Raw genomic sequence first — 18,948 nt, forward strand, 5'->3', positions numbered from 1 at the left:
TCCTCTGAAATCGTGCATTATAAAGCTGAAGAAGGTAAGACAATTAGGTTCGGTAGAGAGATGTAATAAAGGAAGAAGGTTTGGAGGAGTGGTTTGAATATTCCAGAGTGATTCCTGAGTATGGTTTGGCAATGACGTCACCCATGGCTTGCAGATAAGATCAAATCCACCCTCTCTCTTTTCACCACAATATTTCCTTTTTTTTCCATTTTTGCCACCATCTTTTTCACTTTAAATGTTCCAAAATTTTCAACAATCAAGTACAAACCCATACAGTTTTTAAATTTTAGAAATTACCATCATTTTAATCAAAGAAAGATCATTAATCATACTTATCTCGATCAACTTGTAATGCAACAAGATATATTTTTATTTTAATATTTTATTTTGATTTTTGTCTTATGTTATAATATGTTTTTTATGTGGTTTTGAGAAAATGATAATATAAAATCAAAAGTTTTGAAATTACATCGAACTCTACCGGTTTCTTTATTTTATAGATTACAAAGTTAATTATATATTAATATATTTAATTCAATTAGTAGGTATTGCACATTTAGCCCACTCGTATTTAATTTCAAGAAATTCTTATCAACAGAAATAATTTAAAAGAAATTATTATTTTAAAAACATCTTCAATAGATTCTTTAAAACGGAGAATCAAAATTCAAAATCTATAGAGAAAAGTAATTTTTATCTCCTCCAACAACTTCTACATTTTTGAGATTACAATATTGATTAAAATATTTAATAAAATACTATTTCTCTCTTTTAACATTTTATTTCAAGATTTTTCATTTTAGAAACCATTTTTAGGAATTTTCTAAATTTGAAGAATTTGACCGTAATTTTCTCTTTTTTAACATTTACCCGATAAGTGTTTATCGGTAAAATTTAACACTAGTATTTACTTACCTGGTAAGATTTACCAGGTAAACGCTTACCGTGGTAAGAGTCATCATCCTCACTTACCGCGTAATACTCATGGTTCTTGTCTCGTTCTTACCGGGTAAGATTCTTAGTCTTTATCATATTCATCCGGTGAAACAATATGACTTGGTAAGCGCTTATCCAGATAAGTGTTTGATAAACGACCCCTTATTTTGAAAACGGGTTTGAATTCTAAAATCTTCATTAAAGAAATTATTTTTGAAAAAATGTTCAATTTCAAATTACACCCTTTCTTCAGTTTTTAAATTTATTAATTTAAAAAAAAAAGAAATTATAATTAAAACTTAATAAATTTGGAGAAAAGATTGAGATTGGGTGTGGAAAATGGAATATCCTATAGGAGTGGCAAGGGGAAAGAATCACGAGAAATAGGAAAGAAAACCTAAAAAAGATTCTGTTTTGATTAGACGCGTGTCCCAAGGGCGTGTGTAATTACGGTTAGGTCCCTATCATTTGATCTGTGGCTTTTCGGGACCTCCAAGGGGCCATCGTCGCTTTTCCACTTCACGCGCCGATCAATTTCGGATCCTACTCGGCTTCGCTGGGATATCTATGGAATATTCTCGAACTCCTTTGGGAATGCCCATCCCATTTCATTTAATTTGCTTTTTATAATTCATTATAATTATTTTTTGTTTCTTCTCTTGATTTTACTTATAATTACTTAACAAATTATAAATAAATTAAAATCTTAATATTAATACAAACATGGTTTAGTTTTATGTTAAGATAAATTTTAACATTTTCAACATCTTTGATAGATTTTATAAAATTAAAAAATAAAATGTCAAATTTTCTAAAAAATTATAGTCATATTCTACCTTTTGAAGATAACATTATTAATTATATAATTAAAATATTTAATATAATTCATAAAAATATTATTTCAAATATTTAATTTCAAGCAATATTATTGGTAAAAAACAAAAAATGTATTTTTTCCAAAAATACATTTTTGAAGAGTTCTCCAAATTAGAGAATTTCATCATCTCTGGGAAATCTATTAGAGAAAAAAATCCTCAAAATCTTTATTTTGAAGAATATGTTGAAGATGTTTTTACGGATTTCTTAGATTATCTCCAATAGATTCTTTATAATTTATCTAAAATAGATAATCAAAAGTCAAATTATATAAAATAAATTACATTCAACTCCAACATATTCTCTATTTTAAATATTTCATCTTTAATTATGTTATTTAAATATTATAATCCCAATACATTTTATAAAAGGAAAAGTATAAAAAAAAAATAATTGACTCTAATGTTTGGAATAATTAAGTCATTGACAATTTTTTGAAACAAATAAGTGGTTGGACATTCCAAAACATGTTAAATAACTTTTTGAACTTTCTAAAACATGTTAGATACATTCTTGTGACATATAAAATTGGTTAATATGGTAAAATAATGGAAATAGTCTGAAAAAAAAAACAAATAGACTTTCATATTTTGAACGATTACGTCTTTAAACATTTTTTGAACCAAAAAAATACTTACATATATAAAATAAAACAATATACCAAAAAAGTACTTATATTTTAAAAAGATTATTGATGAAATTTATTTTAATTAAAAATAAAAACTTGTCAATGATTTTTCAAATAAAAAAGGATTACTGATAATATCTATTTTAAATAAAAATACAATATATTCTGACTTCTAAAATAAAAAAATAAAAAATATATTTTAAAATGATCACTGATTAAACTTATATTAATTAAAAATAAAATATATTCCATTGGTGATTTTTTAAATTACAAAAATAGAAAATAATTTAATTAAACTGCTGACGAATTAACTAACAAATTTAACTATATACATAATTAATTAAAATTTGTTGCTAATCCGTCGGTGAAATGATATCATCGACAAGATTCAAACACGATATTTCACTTACTAACATGTTACTGTATTAAAACGTTTGACGGTAGTCAAGTTAGTCATCAATAAAATATAAGTAATATATGCATATATATTAATGAACACTAACGACAAATTTTAATTAATTATGTATTCAATTAGATTTTATCGTTAATTCATCAATAATTTAATCAAATTATTTTCTATTTTTTCAATTTAGAAAATCACCAATGAAATATATTCTATTTTTAACTAAAATAAGTTTCATCAATAATCATTTTTAAATCTTTTATTAATTTTTTTAATTTTGAAAAATGGAATATTTTTTTATTTTTAATTAAAATAAATTTAATTAGTAACCCTTTTTAAATTATTTTTTATTTTTTTAATTTGGAAAATCACTGATAAAATATTTTTTTTTTAATTAAAATAAATTTATTCAATAATCTCTTTTAAATGTAAGTACTTTTTAGGCAAATTTGTTTCATTTTATAGATGTAAGTATTTTTTTGGTTAAAAAACGTTTAGAGACTTATCGTTCAAAATATAAAAGTTCGTTGGTTTTTTTTTCCCAGAGTTGTTTCATTATTTTTACCTCGTTAACCAATTTTATAGGTCATAATCTAACAAGTTTTAGAAAGTCCAAATAGTTATTTAACAAGTTTTGAAATATCTAAAGATTTTTTTGTTTCAAAAAATTGTCGAATAACTTAATTATTTCAAACACTAAAGTTCATTGGATTTTGTTTTAGACTTTTCCTTTTAAAAAACTTAATAAACTAGTATTAATTCAATCTCATTTATCAAATGAATACAAAATTCATTTCTCTCTTCTTTGGTGAAAATTTTAAAGAATTCCTTATATTCGAAGTTTTCTGTGTGTTTCTCTATTTTAGAGAACAAGATAGAGAATTTTTTAGAGTCATATTCAGAACAAAAACTCTTCTTTTTTCCATTTTAAAAAAAATTTGTTGGAGATGTTCTTAAAACATCTTCAACAACAAAATTTGTAACTTCTTTACAATGAAAAATCAAAAGTCAAAATATTAAAAAAAAATTACAATTAACTTCATAAGATTCTCTATTTTAGATATTTCAACATACATTTTTTAAAATTTTATATAACTAATAATTTTATAAATTTATCATCCCAATAAAATTTTAAAATGGATTTATATAAAACAGTAATAATTCAATATCATTGGTTGGTGCAAATAAAAAATTAATTTCTCTATCCTCAAGTCAAGTTTTAAAAAACTTTTCGAGCTTATCTATTTTAGAGAATAATATTGAGATTCTGTTAAAATAAAATATAGAACAAAAACATCATTTTCTCTGTTTCAACATATTTTTTCTATAATTGCTTTAAAATCAAAAAACAAAATGTCAACATCTATAAATAAGATTACAATTAAGTTCGAAAGATTCTCTATTTTAGATTTAAATTTACATTCTATAAATTTATTAATCAATACATTTTTAGAAAAGATTTATATAAAAAAAAATCAATTTTGGATATGAATAAAAAAAAATTAATTTCTCTATTTTCACATCGAGTTTTAAAAATTCTCCAAAATTAGAGCTTTATCTATTTTGGAGAATAATATAAAAAAATTATTGGAACAAAGAATTAAAGCCTCATTTTCTTTATTTTAAAGATTATACTGAAAATATTGTTATACACAATGAATTTTTACTGATAATTTTTAAAAACAGGTTGTAAATTATTACTGGCATTTTACAAAGATTGAGGTAATCACAAGTGAACATTTTCTTTATATCTAAATTTGTTGTAAAAGATAGTAATTATAGGTCATATTTTTCATTTTTTGTAAAGCAAACGGTATAGAAAGTTGATCAGTTTCACACAAATTCGAATTTTGAGTAATCATGGATTGAAAATGTCAATTAATGTGTAGAAGTTTGTAGCGTTCCTATTGCAAAGCAAAATTATAATGGTTGTAAGGTTCCAATCTAATGAGTTGGTGGTATATGCCCACCTGATATTACATATCAACATGTATTATTTACGTCTTAATAATGTAGATTTATTAATATAAAATTAAATAAGATCTGGACATTTCAAACCGATTTTCAGTATAAAGAGAAGCCCAAGTCTTTTTAGACCGGGCCCATAATTTTTTTTTTATTTCATCTTGCTTTAACCCCAAGTTTGAATCTAGTCCCGGGTATTTTCGTAGCCCGAACAAGGTTTTCGGACTTGACTTTTTTGTGCATCTCTGTTGTTTCCCTTCTCCCCCATCGACGTAGATCACAAGAAACTGCCCCCTTTTCACCCGCTGATGCTACTCACTCCATGTCTTTCTCTTCTCGATCATCAATTCCACCATCTCCCAAACGAAGAAACCAAAAGAAGCCACCACATATACCCCCCCGGTCGCACTTCCTAGTACATGAACCGGGTTTCACGGTTGGGATTTGTTTTATCTTTTAAGTTTGATGACTTTCTTCATTGGGTACAACTATTGATGAATGGAGTTGGCTTACCTGGTTGTTGGTGAAGAAACATGTCGTCGATGAGATTGGGAAGTCCGACCTGTGTCAATTTGAAGTACAAAACCGTACTGCAAGCACCTCTAATTTTTCGTAGAGATTTAAGTTTTGATTCTCCATTTTAGAATTTATCGAAAAATCCGTTAAAAAGTGCTCTTAACATATACAAATGAAAATATAAAACTTGTTAAATTGAACTGTTTTCATGTTAAAGATTTAGAAAAAAATTTGTAGTAAAATTAGTAAACTGAAAAACCATAAACATAAATGTTATCAAACGGGACTTAATTGATCAAAACATCAATCGACTGATGCTTAACATTTAATGCTAGAAAGACCTCAGTTGAACTTCATTGAAATTAGGGTCTTGCTTATCGCTGTCGTCTCTAGAATGAGAAACTATTGCTTAATTTACATAAACATTGGTCATATTTAACAATAATAAAATAGTTTATAAACATAAAGATTTTAGTGGGCTTTGTTAATGGGCTATATGTATGTATTAACCTGAAAATATATTCAATTATGTAGGGGGGGTCTACTCATTAATTTGTGATAACTGTAATATTAATTTAGTTTTATTTCTTTAATAATAATTTGGGAACTCATAAATCTTTTCTCAATCTCTTTCCATGTGTCACGCCTCCTTAAATGTCTATTTTATCTCACCCTTCATCAACCCTAAAAAGAATCTCCCTCGTTGCCTCACCAGCAACCAAGCTCTGATCCAACACCCTTCAAGATCTTCGATGATGTTTTTCCCTTGATCAATTTGAATGTTGTTAGCAATCTTAGCCCCTTTTACTCCATTGTTCACTGCCTGCAACAACTTCATTGCCCTCCCCAAAATCTCGGGTCAGATTTTGTTTCTATGCAACAAGTATATATTTCACTTCAAGATTTTGTAAATTTGATGTTAACGGAACCTTAAACACCTAAATGCAACTATTAGGCTAGAGCACATACAAGCTTCTTCAAGTAGAACCTACAAGCACCACAATTTGAAAGCCCTAAAGTTGCAATGGGAATAACCCATTTCATTCTCTAGTGGGTATAAACAGAGCGAAGCAGGTAGAGTTGATGGAGGAAAGGAATCGATCCTATTCATTTGAGTTAGTTGTTGCTTATTTTCCAAGCTTCAAAAGTTTTGGGTTCTGTGATATTTTGTTTTGCTTTTCGATGGTGGAAAATGGCGGAGTAAAGATTGTTGGTAGCTACTTCATCAATGGGGTCATGGCAATCGCCATCGGAGGTCTTGGGTGCTCGAGAAACATACAGTACCCTTAACCCTGATGCTCGAGAGTGTTAAAGAGAGTAATGTCATCTTGATTCAAAACCCTTATTATTTTTAGCTTTAAGGTGTTTATAGATCATGAAATCACAACGTATCACAGGTCCCATCACATGAATTATCACATGTGATAAGGGTGTTTTCGTGTTCTCGTAAAATAGAGGTGTTCTTGTTTGAACCTCCACACACATATATATATATATATATATATATATATATATATATAGAGGGATGTTATTCTACACCCTTTGCCATTCCTACACCCTATACAACCCTCATCTCAACCATTCAATTTTTAATCAATTAATTGTTTCTTAATATAAAGTATTAATCATAATTAATAAACTCTATTCATATTCCATAAATATTCAAATCATAATAAATGAACTCCAATCATTTCTATAAATATCTCAATTAATTGGGTTGCAAAGGTTCTACAAATGCACAAGGTTGTAAAAGAAATATACCCTATATATATATGTATATATATATATATATATATATATGTGTGTGTGTGAAAGTATGTATGGGTGTCTATAGTTTGTGATCGCAAAAAGGCTGTCCATGGTGGTCACATGTGTGCAAGGTCATTGTTTGGCTTGTTTAGAAACAGTAAAATAAAAAGTTAGAACTTGAACATATATCCTCTTTGTATCATTGATTGAAATTTGTAATGATATGCATCGATTATTTTTTCTTCTGTCACAAGTTTTGCTACATATATCGATGTATCTCGCTGTATTACACGAGTATCTTTCTAGTCGTATTATAATAACACTGCTTTATATTGTAAATTATGAAGGAAAAAAAAATCAAAAATTTATGTTTTATTAGAGAATAAATATCGACAAACTAGTCAACATAAAAATGAATACAAACAAATAATATAAAAGAAAAATATACTACTTCGTATTTTCAGTAATTTCGTCGGTTTAGAGATTAGTTCATGCTCTTTCATCCCCTCATTCAAGGAGTTGAAGATGGCTTGACAACAAGCGTAGTGGCAGACAGACGATATGATATTATTTTACTTTTAAATATTAAACTTCCGTTCAACAAAAACATAATTCTTAATTACATACCCATTTTTTGTTTGTTGATCGTAATACGTACTAATTGAATTATTTTTCACGTATTTATAGCTTTTTATTTAAAAATTTAGCATATTTTAAAAATGAAAAACATATTTAAAACATGAAAAATGAAGGTACACTAATAATTATAAATAAACATCAGGTAAGGATGTACAAGGCTCCAGTCTTATTGATTTCTTTGTTTAGTTCGAGATGAGGTTTCGATATATGTGGGGGCCAACTGACAATTTATTTTATTTTTAATATTATAAAACATTATGATAAAAATTTAAAATTTTAAGAGTAAAACATTTATGAAGCATTTAGAACAAACAATTGATGCGTTAATGAAGTCATTAAAGTTTGTCACACAAGAGATTGAATGATCTCCGCGTATATAAACAGAGCCAAGTCCGTGTATTTTTTTTTTGATAAAAGAAGTACAGATCAATAATGAAGTAAAAGTTATGAACCGAAGGTGTATCAATGTTATAAATCTCATCTCACCATCATATCGATCCTTTTAAATAAAAGAATAAAACACTACGAGAAAATTAGTTTTGTAGAACACTAAAATATGTAATTGTTCTAACAGATTGTTTTAGAGGACTTAAGTTTATGTGACTAAATCATTAGAAATTCTATCTAAAAATGTTACAATAAGTTTATATGACATTTTTTAGCGTTTTAATAAGTTTTGATTTTAGGGTAATAAGTATCATTTTAGACGTTGTAATAGTTTTAGATATAACGGTTTATGGCTTGGTCTTATAATCATAAGTTTTATAAAGCACTTAAAATAGAACATTATACATTTTAGACGTACTATAAACTTAATTTTGTTGTAACGAGAAAAAAACAATTTAACATATTTAGATAGACAAACATTCATTATTATTTTAAAAGATTTATTGTTTGGTTAACATATATATATATATATATATATATATATATATATATATATATAAACGGATACCTAATCAAATGAGAACTGTTTTATTTATTGTAATGATGAGATTCAATCTCAACCACAAATCAAAAGTTAAATTAGGAAATAATTTTGGTAATTTTAACTTAAAATATTAAATTAAGGCATTTTAGGGATTTTATAAATATCCTCTCGCATCTATCCTCTTTCTTCTTTCCGACAAATCTTATTTGACGAACCTTATTCCGATGAACCTTATTCCTTAAATATTTCAAACAACTGGTTCACATTAAATCCCACGGCTACCATAAATCTATCAGTTCTCTTTTAAATGAGTTATATATATATATATATATATATATATATATATATATATACATACATATCTATATAGGGGTGAGTTCAAATAAAAACCACTCAATTTGTAAAAACCGTGAAAACCTCATTCAACCAATCATAATTTTTTATTTTGTTCATTTTTTTTGTAATTATGAGAGATTTATTAACCATTTTTATTGTGGAGGGTGTTAATCATGAATATTATCATCTTCATTATTTTAATTTTATAGAAATACATGAAACAGTTTCATTAAAATTTCATTAAGTAGTATATGAAACAATTTCATAACCACATATGAAACAACTTCATCAAAAAAAAGTATTATATGAAACAATTTCACAAGATTAACAATTTCATGAAAAAATTTCATAAGATTAACGATTGATGAAAGTAGTTTTTACGGTTTTTACAAATTGAAGTGGTTTTCATTTGATCACTCATCTCTCTCTCTCTATATATATATATCAAATCTAAGGTTTATTTTCCTAGGTGAAAAAGAATTATGATGAAGAATATTTTGGGAATCAAATTTGTTGAATAAAGAAAATACATGGACTCTGTAGAAAAGCAAGAATGTGAGAATTGGTTTGTCCTTAATATGATGCAACAAATAAAGGTTTTTTATTTTAATTACCAAACTAGCAACCACTTTTAGTAAGAAAAATGATAAAATAGCATATTTTTATTTCCAATCTTTTCGATCTTCATTTCATGAATTAAAAAAAAAAAACAACGTCCAGTTCTGTCTATCGACGGAATCTTTTTTTAATTCATCGGTTAATGAATTGAAATCAACATGAAAATCAAATAGATCATGTATTTTGAAAGTTTAAAATATTACTATTTTAGGAAACTTTTGACAGAATACACATGTCATTATCTGATTAATTGTTGGATAATTTGATTGGTGAAACTAAAAGTTATTTCTATATTTAATAATGTTTGCATGTAACAGTTTTTATTTATTGAAAATCGATAGTTTTGAGTTTGCAAGATTCTTTGATATTTTTATAAATATATTTTTTATTATTATAAATATTAAAAAATCAAATAAACGGATAATAAAATATATTATATAAAATTGATGTTAAATTGTAGAGAATAAAGTGATTGTTTTTTTTTTCTTCCGATTTTTATTATGTTTTATTGATTTAAAAAATGGTGGATAATATTTTTTTTAAAAGTAGTCATAACAGTCTTTTCAACCATATCCGTTGTAGCATTTTAATATAACAATTTGGATGAAATCTTCAGGGTTTTTTCAGGTTTCTATCTTGAAAAAAGTTATAAATCTATGAGAATCATTTTTAAAATACTTTTTACATGATTTTTTCTCATTAAAAGATAAGATTTAAGATACTGTTTCACATATATTTGTTTTATAATGCGATAGTTTCACATGTATATGTTTCACACTTTCACTATGTGAAAATGCTTTACATGTATTTTTCGTTTTTCTAAATGAACAAAAATGTTTTACATGTTATTTTTCACAAGGTGAATATAAATATATATGAAACAATATCTTAAATTATATCTTTTTATAAAAATTCATGTAAAAAAATATTTTTTATATTAATTCTCTGAGGTTATAACCTTTTTATGGTTCTCATTTGATTGTCGTCATCTTCCTATATGCAATTTTAACGATTTTTTTGCTATTGAAATGATCTTCGTCTTAAGCTTTGGCTTGGCATGGAAGGCGCTTTCTAATGTACACGATCTTTTTGGACACCAGGAAAACGCACAATTTATTGAAACACCAAAGGGGCTATTAAGAGGCTAATTTTCTGCAATCTTTCTTATGGCGACATTTTAAATTATTCCCTTTTTCATTGAATAACAACGTACGGTAAGGAAATAGAGTCCGTAATGGGCACTATTGTTTTCCTTCGATTTTTATAGCTAGCTCACTTTTCAAAATTATTGCACTGCTATAAAATAATTAAGAAGTTCTGTATTCATTTATTTTTTTCCCGACCAATAATGTTTCTTTTTGAAGGACTGATGTACAAAGTTATAACAATGAGTTCACATAGGTAGTATGGAACAGCGACATAACACCCCATAAAATAAGCCAAGTACAATTAACTCGTAATAAAAGTTGTGCAAAGGCAGACAAAGTAAAAAACAAATTTTCTTTTGAATTGCATCATATTTATATGTATCATACATACATACATTCTCTCTCTCTCTCTCTCTCTATCTCTCTCTCTCTCTCTCTATATATATATATATATATATAGGAGCGATCAAATGCAAACCACTCAATTTGTACAAACTGTACAAACCGCATTCAAACAATCATAATTTTTCATTTTGTTCATTTTTTTGTAATTATGAGAGGTTGATTAATCATTTTTATTGTGGAGGGTGTTAATCATAGATATTATCATCTTCATTATTTTAATTTTAGAGAAATACATGAAACAGTTTCATTAATGTTAGAGRAATACATGAAACAGTTTCATTAAGTATTATATGAAACAATTTCACAACCATATATGAAACAACTTCATCAAAAAAAGTATTATATGAAACAATTTCACAAGATTAAACAATTTAATGAAAAAATTTCATAAGATTAAACAATGAAATCGACAGATGAAGGAGGTTTGCATGGTTTACACATGAGAGCGGTTTTCATATGATCACTCATCTGTAGGGAAAGATTTATTTGAGAAGTAAAAAGTGATCATAACCTTAATTTGGTCAACATTTTGTGGCTTTGATCGTGAAACATCAGATAATTCATCGTATGAGTATGCAGAAGATGGAGGGGTGGTTTCGTAAAATTTATAAATAAGTGGCAAACCGGTTTATATGCGAGCCTATTTGATTCACATTATAAACTATATCTTCATATGTGAATCACACAGGTTCACATATGAACATATAGTTCATATGTGAATCACATAAATTCATATATTAACCCATTTGTCGTTTATTTGTAAAAGTTACAGAACTACTCCCTCTATTTTCCGTATAGCTACAATTCTTGATCAGTGAAAGACGTAATTATTGACGAGTCAAATCTGATCTTGAACGTATGAAGAGTTGAGATCACTTATTTATTTCTCAAATATTACCACTTCTCAAATTAATCTTATATAGATATATAGAATCAGGTTCATGGAAAACCACAAATTAAGGAATATCCAAGTAACCATTCATCTAGATAGTATGCATATCTGCATACAGGTAGCAATTTGTCTGGTATGCAAATGTGCTTAATATGTATACGTGCATAAAAATAAGAAACAACTTCAATTACTAGTATGCATATATAAATACCTTCCAGATGAACGGTTGTCAGAATGTTTCTCGGTTTTTTTTTCATTCTTTTTGAGGTTTCCCCTTAACCTACACATACACATACACATACACATACACATACACATACACATACACATACACATACACATACACATACACATACACATATGTATGTATGTATGTATGTATGTATGTATGTATGTATGTATATGTTTTAGAGATAATTGTAAGGTGGAGTATATTTTAGGAAGACAAATTAAAGATAAAAACAAAGAGATCGAGATAAGAAAGTAAAAGCAACAGAAGTCCCAGATAGGAAGGTTAAACTGTGTGTTTGCCATGCCATGCTCACTGCACCATCCATCGACTTAAATTAGTTTAAAGTTGAAATAAATAAAATTAATAGATATATTCTGCAACGTATTCTTGACATAGTGGTTGTGTGTATTTTTGTTGCTGCTATCTGTAAAGAAAAGAAAAGGTAAAGCTTTGGGTGAAACCCCAAAAGCAGTAAGACTATCAGTGGTCCATCGTTACCTTTCTGACAAAGGACTCGATCAAAGTGTTAGTATTAGTATCAGTCATCTCATCCCCAACTCAGAAAGAGACTGCAATGAATCTCTCTCTGTGTTTTATGTGTGTATATATATATATATATGTTTGTGTGTGTGAGAGAGATATATATGTATATATATATATAGAGAGAGAGAGAGATGCAGCAGCTAGTTGCGAAGCTAAGCAACAGTAAAAGATCTGTGAGGGTACTTTAGACATGTCTGATATATATATATATATATATATATGTGCTTATAAATGTTATCTGCAGTGATCATGGAATTCACTTGACCATACACACTCTCTCTCCAGATCACTTTGACTCGCTCTGTGTTTAGGGTTAATGTTTTAACTATATAACTGGGACTTCCAGCATCATCAATTAATGCATTGCTAACCCCTTTCTCTCTCTCTCTCTCTCTCTCACTCACACTCACACTCACACTGACGCTCACACTCACACTCACACAGACACAAATTATCTCGTTCTTGGGTTAATTAAACATCCATGGCGGGCCATGCATGGGGTGCCTAATAATACCTATATATACTCACATGACTACTGATGAAGAAAATTTTACCTTCTTGTTTCTGTATCTTAGAGCTCTCACGAGAATATATAAGGTTAATACGAAAACGGTTAAATTATATATGATTTTTTCACAAAAATCAAATATAAATTTCCTTGTGGTTCATGTAAATTTGGTCATGACCTAAGGTCATATATAGAGGGACTAGAGTGTGGGTTAGATCATACTTGCCATTGTATTATTCCTTTGTGGTAAGGTAAAAAAAATTAGGTTCGTAAAAGATGCAACCGTATCCAAAAATTCTTGGATCTGTCTCTGCCCATCCAGTTCCTTTATTCGCTCTTTGTTCACAGTATTTTGTAATCATATATAAAATCACATATGTGTTTTCATTGTTTTCTTATTATTTTATTTTAACCATGTCTTTTTTGATATATATATATATATATATATTTATTTATATATGAGATTTTATTTTCTTCAAAAATTTGCTTATAAATCTTCAGACTTTTAATTGGGAAAATTGGTCAAGCGGCTCAAGCCTCCGCTCTTAAAAATGTAGAACTGATTACATTTTATACATTTTATTAATTTTTTACACATTTATATGTGTGGACTTTATATGTTTACGTGTAAGTGTGACAGTCAAAAGATAAATAACTTCTACATATTTACATTAATATATCGTGAAATACATAGAATTCTTTCTTGTTCTTCTATAACTATATATAAATAGTTATTGAAAAAAAAATTCTACATACCGTAAAGAAAATCAGGAATAAATGTTAATCCTTCATCTAGATGGTACGTACATTTGCATATATATATATATAAGGAATTTGTAAGTATTTTCTCTAATATACACATGTGCATAAAAAGCAAAAAACAACTTAAATTACTTGTATGCACACGTATGTACTTTAATACACGAAAATATCATGAGCAAGTAAATTTCCAAAGCTTTATGATATATATTCATCCTTATTTTACTTTATGTATGGCTAAGAATTAGTATTTGGGAGTGGGAAACATTTGGAAAAGAGACACTACGAAAATGAGGAGTATATTTTTCAATCATTTATTCATCACTAAAGGCATCGCTAAAATCTCATAGGTAATACTAGGATCAACGATGGACTTTTAACGGCGGATTAACAATGGATGTCTTTTGCGACGGAAAACTTTCAACAACGGATTAGCGATGTTACTCTTTGAACGATGGATTTATTTAGCGACAGATTAGCGATTTACTTTTAACAACGGATTAATGAGGGATTTTTAGCCTAGACTCCAATTCCGAAAATGGTTCCAATCTGATATTGAAATGCCATATTAATGACTCTGAGTAAAAGATAAAGTTAAGTGTTGCCATTGTACTTGCTCTTACTTAAAAATATTTGATACAATATTCCTCTTAGCCTTGTTCTAGGATGAGTTCCAAGAAAGGAGGAGTAGGGGTCTACTATCAGTGGTTTGTATTTTGTCTCTTCGATGTACTTAAATATTGTTTTATTTGCATACGTGATATTAAGGACGGATCTAATGTGGTGCATACGGTAGAACGTGTCATTACTTCGTTCTTCTGTCGTAATGTAAAATATTATAGGGTCGTGAAAAATATCACTGTATCTATTTATTGTGTATCACCATATATATTTTGAAATTATAATGATGACACAAGTTTTCGTTGGTAAAGTTGGTTTGCAAGACCTTTTATCTACCAAAAACCAAGTTCTCGATTTTCGGTCTGTTATTGTCATTTTCTTAGTTTTTAGCCTTTAATTTCAGATGTATTATGTTTCTAAAAAAACTTGCAATAACATAATTGAAGCAGAGCCTCACATATGAAAAATAATGAACTAACCATATATTTGTTTCTTATAGTTAAATGATGTCATTATTTTTCTCATCTTTTTTGTGTGGATGATGCTGTTTTTACAGGTGAATGATCGCAATTCAATGCTAGAAATATCGTGCATATCCTCCAGTGTTTCTATTTGATTTCTAGAAATAAATATTCAAAAAAGTAATTTGCTTGGAGTTGGGATGGACTATATGGAGCTCAAGAATATGGATAGAGTGGTGGGATGTGGTTATTCGAAAGGGGTGGTCGACACGTTTATTACTAAACTTCCTAATCGGAAAGTACAAACTCTTTCGGTAGGGAGCCATATTACGCTTCTTAGATCTGTGTTGGGTAGTCTTCTTATTATTTGTCCCTTTTTAACTTTCTAGTTTGGTGGAAAAACTATTGGAGCCTTTTTGGAATCCTTTTTTTGTTGGAGGTGAAATCGATGAAAAGAAAATAAATTAGTTTACATGATGTTAAAAATGTTTAAATGTCAAAAAAAAATGTTTTACAAGACTAAGGGGCTGTTTGTTTCCCTCTTAATGGTGACATTAAGAGGGAACCTCTTAATCGGTCAGAGGTTTGGGCTGTTTGGCAAAAAAAAAGAGTCTCTTAATGGTTACATAAGACTCTTCACCATTTTGCATCTCCTACCTCACTCAACCATTAAGATGACAATTCTTCCCACTTTACCCTTTACATGCTCCCTTTACCAAATGCGTCTCCTTCACCCCACCCTCACTCGTCTCCATCTTCTCCGGCTCGTCTCCTTCCCTCCCCCACCCTCACTCGTCGCCGTTCTTCACAGCCCCTCCCCCACCCTGATTCTCGATGATTCTCGATGATTCATCACAGATTGAAGCCATCGATGAGGGCAAAGAGGAACACATCGCCGTTCTGTTCGTTCTCCGGTCGCCTCGTCGCCTCGTCTCCGGTCGCCTCTTCGTCGCCGCCTCGTCGCCACTTCGTCGCCGTCGCCTCGTCGCCTTCCACAGCCTCACGTCGCCGCCTCGTCGCCTTCCACAGCCTCGTCGCCTTCCACAGCCTCACGTCGCCGTCGTCGTCGCATTTGGTTTAGGGTAACATTTTTCTGTCTAGGGTTTGGTTTAGGGTAGCATTTTTCTGTCTAGGGTTTGGTTTAGGGTAGCATTTTTCTTTGAAAATTGATGGTGTTTATTGCTAACTTCATGTTTGTAACAATGTTAATGATGATTGGATTACCTATATTTTGCAATTTCTTGAGGATTTGTGATCTTGATATGAAGAACATGAAGAAGAACATCTTTTTTTTTCTAAAAAAATGTTTAGAATTGATTGTATTTCTTGAGGGTTAAAATGGTAATTTTGCTGTCATTCAGAAAACAATTACCAAACAACTTTGTTTCATTCAGCACTTAACCATTCTGACCCTCTTAGCCATTCTAACCTCTTAGCTATTCTGAACTAAATCATTCAGCAACTGTCAAACAACCCCTAAGCAAACTTGTAGCGGATACATCGATATTTTATTTTAAAAATATTTAAATTTCTTGTTAAAATATAAAAAATATTATAAATTTATTACATACTTTTAAATATAAAGTTTTATTATTTAATCATGTAAATTTAAATTTTATAAAATAATAATTATAATATTTATATATTGTATAAAAATAAAATGTAATGTGCTGGCTGAGAAGTGACAAGAAGTCAAATCGCACATAAAATATGGATATTTCCAAAACTGGTTAATCAGTTGTGATTAGATATGATATCAGCAACTTCTGGAAAGTCAACATATCTTTTCACAATAACTTAATACCTAAAAATGTAAAGATTAAAAAATTATTCTTTATATTTATAATGAAAATAAGTTTTAAAATGATATAATTATTATACTGGTTAAATAATTAAATTATATTTTTATCTTTAACAGTAAAAAGAGAAACTTTTTTCGCCTTATAATTAAAGTTGGAATAAGAAAATGAAAACTTATTTTTAAAAATGATTACTTATTTTGAAACAAATTAAATATTGATGCTTAATTTGAAACGGAAGAAATTATTAATTTTGACATACATTGAGAAAGGAGCTATTAAAAATATTCTTCCATTAAAATTTTAATTAAAAATTGTCAAAATTATAAATTTCCTAATTTATCTATTGATTTGTGGTTAATATTGGTTCTCACAGTTACCACAAACTAATTAGTTCTCATTTGATTAGGCCCCTATATATACACACACACACACACACACACACATATATATATATATATATATATATATAAAGAAGAACCAAGAGTATTGATATGACATCATGAAAATTGAATATTGAGGTGTTGGTGAATTGTGGTTGAGTTTATGATATCCCACATTGGTGAGAGATTAAAAGATTGGAATAATGATGTGTGTATAAGAAAGAAGGATGAAATTCATTGTGTCAACTCATGAGGTTTGAATCATAAGGTTATCTTATTTGGATGACCTTATTTTTGCAAAACAAATCTTATATTGTGTTAGTTCATGAGGACTTGAGTCATAAGGTTATCTTATTTGAGGAAAACCTTGGGATATTGAGGTGACACCATGAGAATTGAGTATTTTCAAATGGTGAATTGTACTTGAGTTTTAGTTGTCCTATATTGATGAAGAGTTGAACATTTGAACAAAATGAAATGTATAAGAAAGTGGATTGGATGCCTTTATGTCAAATAATGGAGTTTGTCTTATAAAATTGTCTTATTTTGGATGATCCTCTTTGAAATCTATAACCATGGTTGAAAACCAAACCAACCAAATGATAAAAATTATAGTGCAAAATTAATTATATTATATTATTATATCTTTATCTTTATATATANTATATATATATATATATATATATATATATATAAGTAAAACCTTGGGGTGATGAGGTGACACCATGAGAATTATAAAAGTAAAACCTTGGGGTATTTAGGTGGCACAATGAAAGTTGAGTATTCTTAAATGGTGATTTGGGGTTGAGTATTAGTTGTTCTACATTGGTGAATAGTTGAAAGATTTGAACAAAGTGAAATGTATAAAAAGATGGATTGATGCATTTGTGTCGATTAATAAGGTTTGCCTAATAGGGTTGTTTTATTTTGGATGACCTTTCTTGAAATCTATAATCATGGTTGGGATCAAAACCAATCAAATAGAAAAAAATCTTTATATATATATATATATATATATATATATATATATATATATATAAAGAAAACCTTGGGGTATTGAGTTGACATCATGAGAATTGAGTATTCTCAAATGATGAATTGTTGTTGAGTTTTAGTTGTACCACATTGATGAATAGTTAAATTTTTTGAACAAAGTAAAGTGTATGAGAAAGGTGGATTGGATGTCTTTGTGTCAAATCATGAGATTTGCTTCATAGGATTGTCTTATTTTGGATGACCGTCTTTGAAATTTATATCATGTTTGGAATCAAAACCGATTAAATGGTAAAAATTATAGTGCAAATATAAAAGTGAAATCAATGATGATAATTTGGCAACATGAGGTAGTTATTTATCTGTCTTCTTGGTGTTAATACTATCAAGTTTTGACACACCCTCTAATTATAATTCAAATATTATAGAATGTTACGATAAAGTGTAGTAATTTTATCAGTTTAATATCTGATATGTGGGTCATCGACCCCACTTGATATTAATTTTATTTTTTATGAGGAAAAATCCATTATCTTAGCTTGATGATGTCGTTCTTCATGCATCGTATTGAACTTCCACTATTGTTGCTACAACTTACGCATTCCTC

The 18,948-nt window shown here is 28.4% G+C and overlaps 1 non-coding gene across 1 annotated transcript; it reads left to right on the forward strand.

The window, feature by feature from the left end:
* The first annotated feature begins 18,760 nt into the window (after positions 1 to 18,760).
* On the forward strand, positions 18,761 to 18,948 carry LOC112523983. Its single transcript, XR_003070314.1, has one exon. It is a non-coding gene; the product is annotated as a U2 spliceosomal RNA (small nuclear RNA).

The sequence above is a fragment of the Cynara cardunculus genome (assembly GCF_001531365.2).
Source record: "Cynara cardunculus var. scolymus isolate 2C chromosome LG 12, CcrdV1, whole genome shotgun sequence".
Lineage (NCBI taxonomy): Eukaryota > Viridiplantae > Streptophyta > Magnoliopsida > Asterales > Asteraceae > Cynara > Cynara cardunculus.